The sequence below is a fragment of the Agelaius tricolor genome, unplaced genomic scaffold (genome assembly GCF_023055355.1).
Source record: "Agelaius tricolor isolate 1412-34295 unplaced genomic scaffold, bAgeTri1.0.p SCAF_30, whole genome shotgun sequence".
Taxonomy (NCBI): domain Eukaryota; kingdom Metazoa; phylum Chordata; class Aves; order Passeriformes; family Icteridae; genus Agelaius; species Agelaius tricolor.
In genome coordinates, this window is record NW_027269290.1 from 856,007 (window position 1) to 869,658 (window position 13,652).

The window sequence follows — 13,652 nt, forward strand, 5'->3', positions numbered from 1 at the left end:
AGTGAATCACCCCAGAGCTGCTGCTGCCCCACTGAGCACAGCTCCAACAGCACTCATTCACCTTTTCCCATACTATGAAAACAATACATTGAGAATGAGGCACTAGCATCAAAATGTACAGACAGCACCATCTCTTGGTAAGAAAACTCAGGGTGTCTTTCTCTTCCCCAGCCAAGCTTTTGAAAGTGTCTGGCATGATGCAGTGCCTCATTTTCTACCTCTTTCAGTTGCTCTCTCATGAAGTTTTTGCAAGCTTGACACTATTGGGGGGAGGCAAAAAGGTAGAAAAATCCTTTGCTTTATTCCCAGGAACACTTTTCTCTTTCTAGAGCCAGAGATGCAGCAAGGCTGAAGTGTGGTGAGGGACTGCTCAGCAAGGGAGAGAACTCCCAAGGCTTTCCTGTCACTTGCAGGAATAAGCAGGGACACTTGAATGGGAGCTGTTGGCAGTGGGCTAAAGCTCAAAGGCAGCCAGTTTGTTGCAGCTGCTTCTGCAGAGCCCGGTGCAAAGGTGCCTTGTGTCTGGCACTGCCACAAAAGCCTCTGAACATGCAGCTTTTGGAACCAGTGCTGGTTTAATGGGCCAAGGGCTTGTTTTGCAGGAAGCCTTCATGCTGATCCCTAAGGAAGGCTGCCCAAAAGCAGGGACTGGGGCTTCAGGAACAACAGACACACCTTTCTGACCCCCCCAGATTTGAGCAGTGCATCAAATATTCCCTGCTCACAAGTGCCCAGGTTGGCAGCAATTCCACAGCTCCACCAGGCTTGCTGCTGCCTCAGGAGCCATCAGGATCCATCCCAAGCCCTGCTGCTCACCTCACAGACACGGGGGGTGTTGACAAAAACGTTCCCAAGGTTCAGAGTCTGAGAGCTGAGTTCAACCAAGGGTCCTTGGCCTTCCCCTCTGAGCTGCAGGGGCAGCCTGCTCTCACGGCCTGGGGAGAGATGTCCATTGCAGTACAATCATTGCCTCTCTTCCACTGGATTTTCCAGGCTGCCTCAGTGCTAGTCCCTGACTCTGAGCTGGATGCAAGCAGCTCCTGATGCTGCAGGAGAAGATATGCACCCTTCTCTTCCCTCAGGAGTAATCCCTTGGGGCTGACTCCTAATTTCTAACCCATTCCTTGGGCTGCTTTCCAATTTAAGCCACCCGTTTGCTGAGTTTAAAACATCTCTGGTGTCCTGTAGTGACAGGCCAAGGAGTAATGGGTAGAAATTGAAAGAACGGAGATTTAGGTTAGATATTAGGGAAGAAATTTTTACTGTGAGGGTGGTGAGGCACTGGAGCAGGTTCCCCAGGGAAGCTGTGGAGGTTCCAGCCCTGCAAGTGTTCCAAGCCAGGCTGGATGGGGCTTGGAGCTACCTGCTGTAGGGGGAGGTGTCCCTGCCCATGGCAGGGGCCTTGGCACTAGATGATCTTTAAGGTCCATTCCATCCTTAACATACTGTGATTCTGTGGTTTCCTTCCCATGCACCTAGGGGAGCTTTGAAATCCATTCAGTGCAGGCACAAAGCTCATACAGAGTTTGGCAATTACCAAACTCCCTGGCCCAGGAGCACAGGACTTTGTTGCCCAAGTGCTCCCCTTCTGACACTCAGCACTGTGTTCTATTTGCACAGACTGAGAGCTGCAAGGGGACAACTCCCACACAGGGAGAGAAGCAGCTGCTGGCCAAGGGGGCTCCCTCTACAAACAGCCTGGGCTCAGTGGGGCTCAGCCACCTCTGCTCTGCTGCTGTCTGGGCACTGGGAGGTGATCCAGGCTCAGGGAGCCCATTTCTAACTCAGCTCCTCCCACCTGATGATGGATCCATGGCAAATGGACCCATCCTGGAGGCCAGGGGCCTGGAGGGCCTTAGTGCTTGTTCACTAAAGCTGTTCTGCTCTGGAGCTCACTGGCCTTTGAGGGAATGCTGGCAAAGCCATGGCATGAAAACCTCTCCCTGCACTGCCTGGGCTGTTCTGGGATCAGTCAGGCAGACACAGCACTCTGAGCCCTGGCCTGGCACGGGAGACTCCCTGGAAGCTGCAGGGCCAGGGGGGATGTGCCAGCACTGCCCTGCTGACCAGGGACTCTTCCCAGCACTTCCATGGGAGCCCAGTGGGCTCAGGCTTGCACCATCTCACTGAGGGGGAGAGAAGCAGGGCAAAGGAGCTGCACCTGAGATGCTGCAGTAAGCCACACTTCCATACTCCAGTGCTTCCAGGGGCTTGAAGGTCATCTTGATTTCAGCTGAACAATTTGGCCCAATTTCTCCCTCCTACAGCAGAAAGAGACAGCAAAACATTGCTCTGCAAACTTCACATTGCTTGTTTTCACCACACTCCTGTAAGCCTTTGTTTAGAGCATCAATGATGAGTGAACAACACAAGGAGCCAAGGAAACACTCCAAACCCAGCTCAGCACAGCTCTCAATGCTCAGCTGATCAGCTCCCACTCTCCACAATATTCCTGCTGTCTCTGACACAAGCTCTTGGGCACATCATGCTGCTGTCAGCTACAGTGGGATGCAACTGCCATTGTGCACTGCTGGCTCTCAGCCTTAGATGGGCCATAGGAGTAAGCAAGAAGAGAACATGATCCCCTTCCTTGAAATGCAAATATTAGTTCAGCTGTTTTGGAAGAAAGCAGAGGTTGGGATTATTCAGGGCTTTACTCCAAGATGAGAAGGGATTTTGCACTGTGCAGACACCAGGCATTCATCATCTCTCCCAATGCCAGTACTCAGAATCAGGGCTCTGCTGGATGGGAGCACGTGGCAGTTTGCTTGCATCACCAGAAAAGGAAAAGGTTTTCTGTCCCTGTGTGCAGGAGAACTCCAAAGGCCCATTTCAACCTTGCACCCTTGTGTCCAGGCTCACAGATGACACTGGAAGGCAGACTCAGAAATAGTGCAAGGCGTGCTCACAGGAGGGGATTGGCATTTCTGTCATTAACCCTGGGCTGAATTTGGCCTCCTTTTGCCAGGGAACCATTGCAAGCTTCAGGTCAGTGTGTGAGCTGGCAGTGCTCCAACAGCCTCTGCTGAGCCCCACGTGTGGGGGGAGCCCCTGCCTTCAAGAACTGCTCCCTGTGACACTGCAAGGACACGCACGCGGGGCCTTGAGCTCCAGCCTGGCAGCAGAGCTGGGCTTTGTCAGGCTCCCAGCCCTGCCTTGAGCCTGCAGGGCACAAATGCTTTGAGCAGGGGGCTCTGCAGCCGCTCCAGAAACTCCATGTCCTCCCTGCCAGCACATGGGGCCAGCTGAGGATTTGGCCAGTGACCGCAGCCGTGGGAAGGGGTGGGTGTAGGGAGTAGGGTGGGTGGGAGGAGGAGGAGGAGGAGGAGGAGGAGAAGGAGAAGGAGGAGGAGAATGTTCTCAGCTATCACTCACCATTGGCTCAATGACAAAAATGTCATGGGAGAACAGCATGGGGTCTTCTTGCACCTTTGCCATCTTCTCCTGGACCATGCTGCTCAGGAGGGCACTGTGATCTCCACTAAAGCCCTTCACCTTCTCTGTTTCTTTCTCCTCTGGGAAGTTTTCCTGGGACACCTCTTTCTGCAGCTGCAGCAAACACTGCCTGCAGCCCCAGGGAGAGACAAGGCCAGCAGATGGTTTCATGAGCCACAGATTTGCAGAGAGAAGTGGGAGTGCAGGAGAGCAAAGCACCTGGGGAGGAGCAGCAGCAGCAGCTCCCCAGCAAAGGCTGAGCCCAAGCCACGAGGGTCCCACATGGATCAGAGGATAACTTGCTGTTCACTGGCACAGCAGGGAGTTTTACTCCACACTTGCAAGCTCAGCAGAGGTTTCCAAAGCCAGCAGCCCTCCAGAGAAGCTCCTGCCTCAAAGCCTCTGCCACAGCTGAGGGAGAATCCAGCGGCCACCTCAGCTGGCTTTTCCTCCCACTGAGCTGCTCAGGGGAGGCACAGAAAGATCACAGAGCACCCACTGCAGCACTTCCCTGGCAAGGGGAGACCAACTGGCTTGCAGCTACGTGTTACCAGCATCACTCTTTGTTTCTTCCATTTTGGACCTGCCCCGTTCCCTGCTCTGCCTTTCACAAGAGCATCCCAGAGCACTTCCAAAGGAAATTGATGAATTCAGGCACCCAATCCCTTCAGTGACATTCAAGGTTTTATATGCAATATGCATGAGAACAGAGCCTCTGAGAGGCAAAAGGACTTTGTTGTGCAGGAGGGAGACAGCAAACTCCTGGAGAGACCTTTTCATGAGCCAGAGCTTTTTGACTCCCATCCCAGTGCATGGCAGTAGAATGTCCTGAGAGGGAAAGGATCCTGCACTATCTTCTCTCATAAAAAGTCCTCTCTGCTCTGAGAGCTCAAAAGCTTCTCTGACAGCAGGACAGGGGGAGACAACCCCCCCCCCCTCAAAAGCAAGGAGCTTTTGAAGGAACTAAGGGGAAAAAAGAGGGTGTATCGCCTTTGGAAAGAGGAACTGGCAACTCAGGAACCGTTTAGGGATGTTGCCAGGTCATGTAGAAAGAAGATTAGAGACAAGAGCCCAATTAGAACCTGAGGAAATCCAGTCATCACAATCAACCTTTCCTTCCCAAAATGTCATCCCTGGTTGGACTATCAATGAACTGGAATGCTGAGTGCTGAGCTCCTGAAGCCCAGGGACACACACCCCAGTGCCAGGCATGGGTTACTTGGCCTAAACCATTCCAAAGCACCAACACCCCCTGAGACCACACATCAGTTTCAGTCTTGGGCCTGTATCTCACTGAAATGCATTTTTCAAACCAACCTCCTCTTCTCTTCATTCTCTTCTTCCTCACTAGGAAAAGCCTTCCACTGGAAGTGGGCTGTGATGTTACTCCTGTTTTCAATGAACAGGGTTCTGTGGCTTGACATGGTGATGAAAGTCTTGTCAGCCTCCACGGAATCTGTGCTCAACCCAATGTTGACATCTACAGCTTCTCCATGGAGCTTTGTGTGGATTCTTTCTTCACCTGGAACAAAGCAAAGGGGAGTCTTTGCTCAGCTCACTGGCTGATGGAAGCACAAGGAACAGAGCAAACCACAGGGCACAGAAGAAATGGTCACAGTTTTGAGCTGAATGAGCAGTTCTGTGGATCAGTCCATTTATCACATCCTGACAGCTCTGTGTGTAGAGCGTGGGGATGTCCTGGGCAGTTCTGTGGATCAGTCCATTTATCACATCCTGACAGCTCTGTGTGTAGAGCGTGGGGATGTCCTGGGCAGCTCCTTAAACACCTTATTTCTGAGGGTGTTTGTAGAGATTTGGCCCCAAGGTGACAGCATGGGCAGGGAGATTGGTCCATGTGCTCCGGTGACCCACTCAGATCACCGGGATTTCTGCATCCAAGTCCTTCAGGTGACAGGGCTGAGGAGCCCTGTTCAGCCCTGCCTTGCCCAGGGTCTCCCCGGGCATCCCAGGAGACTCCTGTCTCTCCTGATGCCTTGGATCCCTTCTTGCTGACCAGCAAATATGCCTGGGGGCAGGTGGGCAGCAAAAGGAGGCCCAGAGGAACAAGTGAAGTGACAGCCCACAGCAGGAGGGGACACAGGTGAGGAAACACAACCAGCCTGGCTCTGCAATGTGACAAACCACTACAAAATGAGCACCATGAAAATCATCATCATCATCTCCCTGTCCAAACCCACAGCCACATCAGTCTTGAAGTATTTTATATTGTTCTGATCTGAAAAACCAAGCTGGAGCATTGCAAATCAAATAAGAAAGGGACAAAGGAAAGATTAGTGAGTACAGAGCAGTTTCTACATTAAGACCTAATGGGATTCCTCAGTCTAGAAATCAAATGGGAGATAGATGTGAGAGGTTTGCAACAGCATGAACGGCCTGGGAAATGGGAACAGGGAAAAATTTGTTTGGATTTGTCACAAAAAAGGAACTTGAGGGCCTGAAAATGTTGTTGTGCAGAAACTAGATCTGTGTGTAAGGGCCACATAGAAAAAGGGTCTGTGACAAGCCAGTGGAGAAGCAGCATATGGGACAGAGGTGTGCAAGAAATCCATTGCATTGGAGAGAGTCTGATGGAGACCTCACCTACAGCATTGTCCAGGAATCAAATAAAACTTCACCCAGGCATAGCCACATGGTAGTGGAGAATCAGGGATCCTCCTTCCTCCACTCAGCAACTCCAGCAAAACAGGAGTCCAAAATCTTTGCCTTTGTTAGAGGGGATCCACTTTCTCAAGCCCCTGAACACCAAGGAGTTCTGTTTGCTTTGGGGTAAAGCTGAACAGGGGAGGCACCTCTAGAGGGAATGCAGGGGATGGGACAGCAGGGAGCCATGTGGAGAACTGTCCTGTGCCCTGCAGGGCCCAGCACTCACCTGAGCTGCAGCACACGGCCAGGGAGCCGCAATGGGCACCGCTGGCCAGCTGGTGAAATGCCACTGTCACCTGCACGGTGTCACCAGCGCCCAGAGCTCCTGTGGCCGGCACCACGGAGAAAGGACTGCAACACAAAGAGAGGCATCAGGCCTGGGGGACACCTGGCCATGAGATTCCTGCTGCACTGCAGCTCCCTGCAGCTCCCTTGGGCAAGCAGGGAGCAAACCAAGCACAGGCAGCAGAAGACAGCCAGAACAGACAGGGTCAGAAACAGCCACTGAGCCACTGCTGAGGAGATCCAGCCCTCACAAGATCCTGGGGGTAAAATGACCTCAGCTCCCCCATACTCTGCATCCAGGTCTCTGCAATGAGGCTCAAGGGTCCCACTGCCAGCAATCCCATCAGAGAATGGTTGGTGAAAAGCACAGAGGGTTCAGAGCTATCTGCATGCACAACTTGACACTGACTGCCTCAGGAATTTCTGTTTTCCTGCTGCCTATAAACCTCATCTCAGGAGATGCAAATGTTAGGGCACTCCCTGTCCTGGGAGATTACAGCCTAGGAATCAGACAGGGAGAAGGAACTTTTCTCTGAAGACCAAGGAATGGTTACTGTTGAATTTGCAGTGTGGTTCTTTGGTTTCTTTGCCCTTGAAAACATCCTGATTTAGCCTAAAATGGACACATTTTATCAGCATTTCAATGGAAGCTGCTCTAAGAAAAGGAGCAATCAAAACTCTGAAAGAGTGCAAATGCAGATTAGAGCAATAGAGTGACATGGAAATAAGACCCAAAAGGAGGATGCCATTTACAGTCTGAAGGGTCCAATCCCAGCTAAATGAAGCACCATGAGCAGGAGCACATCAAGGAAGCAGAACAGGAGGTTTCTGTGTGTTTACCAGCAATGCAGTCTGGGACTCTGGGCTGTCATGCAGGCTGGTAATTGTTTGCTTGGCCCAGCAGAGAAACTCTATGCAATGTGTTGGAAATAATGATGCAGATGTGTTGGTGCACTTTGGATTTAACAGGAGCAATCAGGATTGGTCACCAGGTAAACAGCTCTTGCCTGACAAACACAAGACTCTGTGCTTTGATGCTCAGGGAGAGCTCAGGGGAAATGTGCTTGTGCCCAGCAGCTGCTGGGCTTTGTACTCTTCTACAGCCCCAGGGAGGAAACAAAAGTTCCTGGCCTTGGTGCTTTGCTGCTGGTCAATGTGTCGCTTCAAAGTGTCTTCTGGGGACTTTGGTGATGAATGCATCACACACAAAAACAAAGAGAACATCTGGCAAGTTGAACTTTGTTCATGTCAGTAGTGACAGCTGATGAACTTGCTTCAGGTTCTGCTCATTCAGGACCTCATGCTGCAGTGATGGGCTGAGCTGTTCCCATTCCCACTGGTGAGAACATCACTGCTGGCTGATGGGGAAGCCTTGGACCAGCAATGTTCATGTGCTGGACGTGAGATTTTGGAGGGAGGGGAGGAAAGACAAGGCCCCAGCAGCCCCAGAGCCAGATCAGTGCACGTGCTCCTGCATCTGCCCCGGGGCTGATGCCAGCACTGCTGCAGCTCTGCTGGGGCTTGGGGGGATCAGGGCCTGCTGGGGGCAAGGCACAGCATTCTTCTCTTAGTCTTTTTGCCAGAAATTTCATCAGAACAGAGAAGCTGACAGTTAGGGGAATCCCTGGCCAGGCTTCAGCACTACCTTCCATTCCATTCCATTCCATTCCATTCCATTCCATTCCATTCCATTCCATTCCCACTTCTGCCCCATGTTACATGCTCCCATGCTCCTGCCTTCAGATAGCAGGATGGGAATAACATTCCAGGGGTGACTTCAGGGCTTGCCTGAGAAAGAAGGTGTCTTCTTCTTTTCAAATTATCAGGAGAAAAGGATCCAGCCAAGTTCAGGACTCAGTTGTCAGGACTGAAAAACTGAGTGCAAATCAGCCCCTGCATCTGCTACATCCCTGGGCTGTACCCACCAGACTCCTCTGTTCCTGCTGTAGCAGTCATCTCTCACACAGACCTGGCTCCCCAAGACCCAAGGACACAAGCTCTACAGCTAAACTTAACTCCTCTCAATTTCAGCCAACATCACTAAGCTGTTCCCTGAGCTCACAGATAGAAGAGCTGTGAAGGAGACATCCCTGACACTGTAAGAACCCAATGAAAACCACTGCCAAGAGATGGGGCTGGCAAGCTAAATTTTGGCCTTTTCTCTGTTCATTGTGAGCTGCTCCTTAAGACACTTCTCATCCTGTTAGATCCATCCTCTCAATGAATCACTACTGCACCTGACAGGCAGAAAAGATAAGGGATGGAGGGGGTTTTAATAGGTTGTTTTCTTCTGCTTTTTAACTAGGTCCATTGACATGTTTGTTTCCTTGTATGGTATCTAAAGACAGGCCCAGATCTCCCACTGGCACCTTGCAATCCCCAGACACTGCTCTTGCTTTGAGCAGTGTGTGTGCTCAGATGATTTCCAGAGGTCCCCTCCAGGACCACTGCAAAGCCACGTGCCTGTGGCCTCCCAGAGAATGGCTCTGTTTGGCTGACAGTGCTGAGGAAGCATTTCAGAAGCTGCTGGTGCTCAGCAGGGTGCAAGTCAGCTACCAACATGTTCCAGCAGCCTCCAGGAAATCTGGGACAGAGAAAGCTCCAAGGCCGCTGAAAGCAAGAGCAGATGTCATCCATGCTGCTCACTTCCAGCCAGGCTGCAGGGCAGCAGCTGCAATGCTCTGGCTCCTTTTGCTGCTCTTTCCCAACCCTGCTCTCTCCCAAAGGTGTTTTGCACAGGGACAGATGAGCTGCCTCACCTCTGGGTGCTCAGCTGGTACCGAGCTGCCCGGGCACCGACATTGCGCACTAGCAGAGTCTGCCGGGTGCTGACCTTGACTGGACACTTGGAGAAGTCCAGCTGGGCAGGGAAGTCCAGCACAGCTCGGGCACCAATGGCCCGAATTGGCACAACTATCCTTTCCCTGGCAGTAATGCAGACCAGCTCGTGGCAATAATCCTGCAGGAAAAGAAACTGCCTCAGCACAGGGCATTTAGTGCCATCCCCATGGCAGAAGAAAAACCATTTCTATAACCCTTCAAGGACATCAATTTACCTATTGCACCCTAAAATGAACACTAAGTTCTACTAATATGTCACATTTTAAAGGCACTGGAGCACTTTGCAAAACCCATCTCTGTGGCATTCAGCTCTTGTGTCACTTGGGTCACACCCATACCCTAGGCCACCATAATTTTTACTCTAAACTTTATGATGTTAAAGAATTCCTAAGGCCCTTCTAAGGAGCATGGAGCAAGGGAGACCAGGACATTTATCTTTAGGTTTCTATATTCCCACTGTCTGAGAATAGGACAAAGTGTTCAACTGCCTCTAAGCAGCAAAAGGAAGATGAGAAAACAGCTGCACCCAAAGAGATCCTGCACCTCTGGCCTGGTGCAGAAACATCAGTTGGCTCAGAACTCCCCTCTAACTTTGCCTGTCCAACCAAGTCAGGAGAAGAACAGTGCCAAGAGGCAGCAGGATGCTGCTGGAAAGGGCCTCTCTTTATTTCCCTGCAAGGCTTCCTCCCTTCCATGCCATGTCCTAAACCCTTGTGTATGAACAAGCCTCCAGATCAGAACATGAACCCTCCAGGGTCAGACTTGCCAGGGCCTCAGCACTGCTGTGCAAACCTCCCCACAAAAGCACCTTTGGCACGGAATGGGTGCCAGCTGACAGAGCAAGCACAGTGACAGGCATGAAGACAGAGCCCCAGCAGTGTCACTGCCACGGGCTCTGGGCTCACAGCTCTGCCTGCAGCTTGTACCTGCCCTGCAGCAGCTCCTGCAGGCAGGTGTCCAAGTCCCCTGCATCTCAGCAACCTCCTGCTGACCAAGGGCACCCAGAGCCCAGTGTGCCTGTGCCAGGCCGGGCTCACAGGCACAGCACATCCTCTGCCCTGGGCCTGCAGCTGTGCCACGGTCACCTGTGCTCTGGGACAGCGCAGCTGCAAGGCTGCAGAACAGAGGGGCTGTAAAAGCACCGTCTTTGCTCCAGCCCAGGGGCAGGCAGGGAAACTGTTGCCAGTCAGCAAGGAGGAAAGCTCCCTGACCTCTTTGTTCCTCTGCTGTTTTCCATCATAATGAAACCCCTTCCACTGGACCTAGAGATGGCCCAACATCAATCAACAGCCCTCTGTCATTTTCATCCTGTTCCCTGTGCATCTTCCCCTGGCAATGCTCAGGGATGTGCAGGGAGGGGAAGCAGAGCCTGTCAGGCCTGGCTGCAGTGCCTGCCAGCAGTGCCAAGGTGTGACTGGCTGCAGGCTGCCTGCCCACGGCCTGGAGCCCAGCTCACAGCATGCAATGGGCTGGAGCCAGGGTGCAGGGAAAACAATGGCTGTGGAGATCATTGTGTGCTTTGGCTCCTCCAGCCTCACCTTGTTCTCGTCGGGGCTGAAGCGGATGCGCACGGGCAGAGGCGCCTGCTGGCACCATATGGTACACATCCCTGGGGCACACCAGCTGGAAATAAGGGCAGCTCTCCATGCACACCTTCACCAGCCGAGGCATCTGCAGCAAAGACACCAAATGATGATTTTGCCACTTGCGGAAACAGGACCAGAGGAGAACTGTCCGTGCCCTGCTGACATCCCTCCCTGGCCCCTTTCCCAAAGCACTTTCAGCTGTGCAGGCACAGGCACATCATTCACAAGGCTGAGCTTGAATCCCTCCTGTCTGGCTCCAGCATTTTGGCCAGGGCCAGCAGGGCAGTGCCTGCTGGGAAGGAAGGGCCGAGCAGCTCAGCACCAGCAGGATGGAGACAGAGCACCTGAACCAAGTCATCTGCATATTCAACAAGGCCAAAAAACCTGCTGGCTTCTGCCTGCACACAGCCATGAAGTTGTCATGGTCCAGAGGGGGAATGTGCTACCTAAAAGCAAACCAGCACATTGTCCTGGGGGAAGGAAGAAATTCCCTTCTAGCAGATCAGGTTTGGGTAGGGACCTTGTGGGGATACAGTCAGGCAGGCAGAGCAGCAAGAGAGGAGACCAAACACTGTGGCCTTACTGGGAAGAAAAGCAAACCTGAAAAGCAAAAGGAACACAGCAAGACCATCCCTAAAACAAGGAGAAGGCAAAGAGTATTTCAATGGGCAGTAAAGGAGCAAGGAAGAATCATAAAATCATGACAGCAACCAGCTTGCCAAAAGTAACAGAAACACAGACAGGCTGTGCCTATGGACTCTGGGCTTCAAAGGCATTTTCTGCCTGGAGAAACATGACCAGCACTGAGTGACAGTGTGGTTCCAGTATGCAAAGCCAATCTTGGCTCTCCAGGGCTTCCTGCTGCCTGTGCAGGCAAGCTGGGCTGCTGGGCATTCCTGCCTGCAGCCAGCAGGCCAGGTGCTGCCCTCTGGGATTCACAGACACAGCACACATGCATTTTCTAGCACACTGATATCCCCTGAGCACCAAAATGCTCTCCAAAAGTCTAAACCAGATGATTTGGGCTCCCTCCCGTCTCCTCCCACCAGCCCACTCTTGGCACAAGCCTCACTTGAAAAAATGTTTCCCTGACTGAAATTCAAATGGTCTCAAGTTTTCCTCTTTACAGTGGAACACAACTGCTGACATTTTTCAACTTTTTCCCTCTCAGCTCTCTCAGGAAACTGCAAAACAATCCCAATTTCTTCAAGTGAAGGTGGAAACCTCCAGGAGCACATGGCTTTGGATGTGCTGTGGCTCTCCAAAGGGAAAGCAGAGCACTGTGTTGCTTTTGGAAAAGCTGAGCAGAGCTGGATGAAGCTGAGCAGGAGCCTCAAGTGGCACCTAAAGGCCTCTCACTGCTTCTGCTCCATCAGTCTGGTTGCAGGGCTCTTTCAGAACACAGTTCCTGCAGTGTCAATGCCATTAATGAGAAGTGATTCCAGCATAAAGTGCAGAAGACTCAGCCCCTGAGCTCAGCCAAACTGGCTGAGAGAGGCAGAGATTCCTACCAGGAGCCAAGATTAACCAAGGAGACACAGGATGTGCTATAGACTCAAGGCAAAGCATGAGAGCAGGTAAGAACTGTACAGCCCTCAACATTCCTATCAATCCAGAGCTTGCAAGAGAAGGAAACTCCTTTGGGATAGACACCATCAACGCATGGCCAAAATCAGGGGACAGTTTCCAGCACAGGAAGATTTCCACCATCTCGCAGAACAAGGTGCTGAGACATTTTCTTCTGCATGTGCTGCAGCAGATAACTTGCTTTGCTGTACACTGGTGGAATGACAGCACTCTCCTCTTCCAGCACAGTGTTAAAGCTCTGGGTGCCAGCACTTACCTTGTCCTTATTCATGAGAGACAGCACCATTTCAGAGACCTCCCCAGTGACGAAGTTCTGAAATACCAGCTCTGGTGGGGAAACCCCAAACCAGCTCTGTTTCGGGACAACTGACAGCAGCTGGAGAGGAGAGAGAGCAGGGAGAGCTTCAGCTGCTGGGAGGAAGGTTCATGCAGGAGAATCTTCCACTGATCCCCAGTGAAGTACAGACGCTGGGGGAGCACGTCTGCCCAGCCCACACTGGGCAAACAGTGGCTCACCCACCTCTGCTCTGAGCTGATCCACAGCTGCTGGGCCACACAGAGCAGGCTCAAGCCAAGCTGCTCTTTTGGCATAGATTTCTCCAGGTTTCTTTCTCCACAATGCCAGGCAGCACTTTCCTAAAACACAGATATATATGCCCATGTGGTCACAGAGCTCTGGGGCACTGACTCAGCACTCCTGGAGTAAGTAAAACCCATGAATTTACAGGAGACTCCATGGGAAACAATTTTGGGATGTCCTTTACTCTGAGACAGGGAAACCGAGGCCCACACAACTGCAAATATCTTTTTTGCTCTAGAACTTAGACATCAGTAAGAAGAGCACAGGACCAGAGGAGGTGTGAGAGATGAGCTGACATTTGGCTGAAGCCAAAAGGTTATGAAGCAAAAGAATGGAATTTGGTGGTTCTGTGTGCTGCTTGTGGTTTGGATTTGTTCAGGTTGGTTTGTTGAGTGTCACAGTGAGAGGGACGGGGTTGAAGACCTGACCAAAAGGAAGGAGGACAAGAGGGGAGGGGACAGAAAAGTTGGTGGTCAGTAGAGAATGGAAGCTCCTGAGTACCCATCCAATGGCAAAGGGCACAGGGGCCGCCCCAGCCGGGTACAAAGGGAATACAAAGATTGCCATTTTCTCGGAGGGTGTGTGTGTGTGCTTGGCTCTCGGGGAGGGAGACATGCCCGGCTCAGATGAATCCTTACTAAGAAACACTTTTCTTTTGCTCTGATGATTTTGTT

The 13,652-nt window shown here is 51.9% G+C and overlaps 1 long non-coding RNA gene across 1 annotated transcript; it reads right to left on the minus strand.

Moving 5' to 3' along the window:
* Positions 1 to 9,254: 9,254 nt before the first annotated feature.
* Positions 9,255 to 12,760, minus strand: LOC139601118 (uncharacterized). The gene is made up of 3 exons (XR_011682820.1): positions 12,655 to 12,760; positions 10,764 to 10,896; positions 9,255 to 9,343 (listed from the first exon to the last, which is right to left on the minus strand). It is a non-coding gene; the product is annotated as an uncharacterized lncRNA (long non-coding RNA).
* Between the last annotated feature and the right edge of the window lie 892 nt (positions 12,761 to 13,652).